This window comes from Eutrema salsugineum, unplaced genomic scaffold (assembly GCF_000478725.1).
Source record: "Eutrema salsugineum unplaced genomic scaffold, Eutsalg1_0 scaffold_11, whole genome shotgun sequence".
In the NCBI taxonomy this organism is placed as follows: domain Eukaryota; kingdom Viridiplantae; phylum Streptophyta; class Magnoliopsida; order Brassicales; family Brassicaceae; genus Eutrema; species Eutrema salsugineum.
In genome coordinates, this window is record NW_006256901.1 from 6,722,208 (window position 1) to 6,724,945 (window position 2,738).

The window sequence follows — 2,738 nt, forward strand, 5'->3', positions numbered from 1 at the left end:
GCCTGGTTTTTCGAGATTCTGTTTGTCGAGCTCTTTAGTCTTGGATTGTCGTTGTTCTTTGTTGTCTTGTCAATTAATTAGGTCATCCGATGGTGCATCAATTGACCGATCGTCTCATGTCCTTAGTCGGAATTTCTCCCTAGCAGAACCGTTCAAGCAGTATTTCTTTCAGGTGATGACATTTAGAAGTATTGTGACCTGCTCGGTTGTGGAATTTGTAGAACGGCGGAAAAATACGCTGTCGATGGATAACGTTGATGCTTGAAGGATGCCTGTACTGTCTTGGTATGGGAGGTTCGAATTGTTGGCGATTTTTGTTGTACTCAACTATAGGTTTTTCCACAGGGTTGACTTGCTTAAGCTGAGCGTACTGCCTATCTTTTTCTGCTTCCTCTTCATTATCTGCGATGTAAGAACTGGTTTAGTGTAGTGCATCTTCGAGGGTGGGAGGTCGGTTATTAATTATTTCCTTGTGATAGGCAGATTTATACCATGTTGCTTGATGGAGAAATTTCTAGGGCTGCATCATTGCTGATTTTGCAATGAGTTGTGATGGCTTTGAACCTATGCATGAAATCTTGGAAAATTCCCCAAAGTTCAGAATTTATTGTCTTCTATCTGATCAACATGGAAAAGTGTTTGACGAACTTCGTAGAGAGCATGTTGTAGCTGTCAATGGAGTTCGCCTCTAGCCGAGATAACCGATTGAGGGCGATGCCATCAAAGTTTTCTACGAAGAGTTGACATTTCACCGTGTCCTTTTCCTGTTCCGAGCTGAATGTGTAGCGGGTGATTATGATGCCGAAGGTGGTCATGAAGTGACATGGGTCGAAATTTCTCTCATACGGCTTAAGTTTCACATTGTCGAGATATCGAACTGGTGTGTTTTCTATGCAATGGGTGAACGGGATTTTCTACATAGCCTGCATGTTGTAGTCAATTTCAGGTGCTGAACTAGTGGCCTGGTGAATTTTGGAGCTTATTATGTGATGGAGACACTTCATGACTTCCGAAATCTCTTCTTTTTTTCTCAGGAAGTGCGGAATTGCCAAACGTTGCTTGATTACGGATGCTGTTTGCAAGATTGTTGATGAAAACACGAGCATCTTCTACAGATCTAGTTGAGAAGTCTCCATTACTTGCTGTGTCGAAAGAGTGTTGTAACTCTGGAGTTATGCCTCGATAGAAGATACCCATCAGGTATTCCTCGGTATATCCGTGATGTGGACAATCTCTTTGGTATTCCCTAAATCTCTCACAAGTATCTAAAAGATCTACATCTTCTTTTTGTATAAAAGTTCTTATCTTGTTCCTTAAGAGATTGGAATAATTTCTAGTGTAAAAGCGATTTAGGAAAGCCATCCTACACGCTGCCTACGTTTTTAGTGAAGCAGGTTCTAAAGATTTTAGCCATTTGCTGGCATTGTCTCTCGAAGAGAATGGGAAAAGACTACACTTGTGGTAATCCCCATTTGCTGTAATGGTTGCACATAATTCTTTGAACGTCTCGATATGGTCCATCGGGTGTTCGGATGAATAACCATAGAATTGATTTTTTTGAACTAGGTGGATGTATGGTACCTTAATTTCGGTTTTAGCATCCTCTGGTAAGGCTGGTTGAATAGCTCTTCGATCTCCTAAGAACTTCTCAAGTGAGTCGAAATTTCCAATCAGTTCATCATCATCTTCATGTTTTGCCGATCCAATTAGCTCATTGTCATCATAGATCGGTTCTTAAAACTCATCATCAGTCAGGTCATCGTCGCTTGGATCACCATCCACACAATATGGTGGATCACCAAGAGTCCTCTCCCATCGCTGAGAAACCTGAAAAATTCAAAAAAAAAAGTAAAAGTAAACAATTGTTCTAACAAATTTAAGTTGGGATTCGTAACGAAACAAATCAAAGTCCCCGGCAACGGCGCCAAAAACTTGATGCGATTGTAAACGGGGTTGGTCGGTTTTACTAAGCTTCAGGTTTTAAATTTATAACTCATAAATGTCTGCAAGTGCACAGATGTGCGCTATAGTACTTAGGGTATCGATCCATAGAGACTTAGTTGTTTCAATACGAATTCACGGCAATGCTTAAAATCAGGCTAGAACTAAACAGGTTTGGGTTTTGGTTTTGGGTTTTGGTTTTCACTAAATCTAAACTAAAAAGCAAGTAAAAGCAATTGAAAATGAAAGCAAGTGAAAGCAGGTAAAAATCGATTGGAAATATAAGGCTGTAAACAATTAAAAACAAACGCTGGGCTCAAGGGTATCTCATGAATTCATTGACTAGGCTATGTTGATTTTAAACAAGTGATAAAGGTAATCAACTAAGTATGTTCTAGAACTCGAGGAACGGAAGTATGAAATGCCTACTTTCGCAGAACTAAACAAATGTCTCTCGCAACCCTGATCAGTAGGTTTCCACTCTGATCCTGTAAGGAAGTAGATGCAATAGCAGAACAAGACTCATCAACATTCACAACTCAACTACAGGTAGGTTTCCACTTCTATAGAATCATTGTTCGTTTCACTCTAGTTCAGACAATCAATGAAAGCTTTTTGCAACATATCATATCAGATCGGCTTCTAAGTGGCCAGCAAAGAATCGCACAGTAAAATCAAAGGCAAACGAAGAGCATCTAGAAGATTATAAATCCTAAATCTATTGATTCATTGATAAGACACACGAAATTCCCTTTGAAAAATCCCTTTAAACCCAACTGGGAAACTACTCAAACATA

The 2,738-nt window shown here is 39.7% G+C and overlaps 1 non-coding gene across 1 annotated transcript; it reads left to right on the top strand.

Annotated features, from left to right (window-relative positions):
- The first annotated feature begins 1,213 nt into the window (after positions 1-1,213).
- LOC112090145 lies at positions 1,214-1,321 on the top strand. The gene has a single exon (XR_002901495.1). It is a non-coding gene; the product is annotated as a small nucleolar RNA R71 (small nucleolar RNA).
- The last annotated feature ends 1,417 nt before the right edge of the window (positions 1,322-2,738 follow it).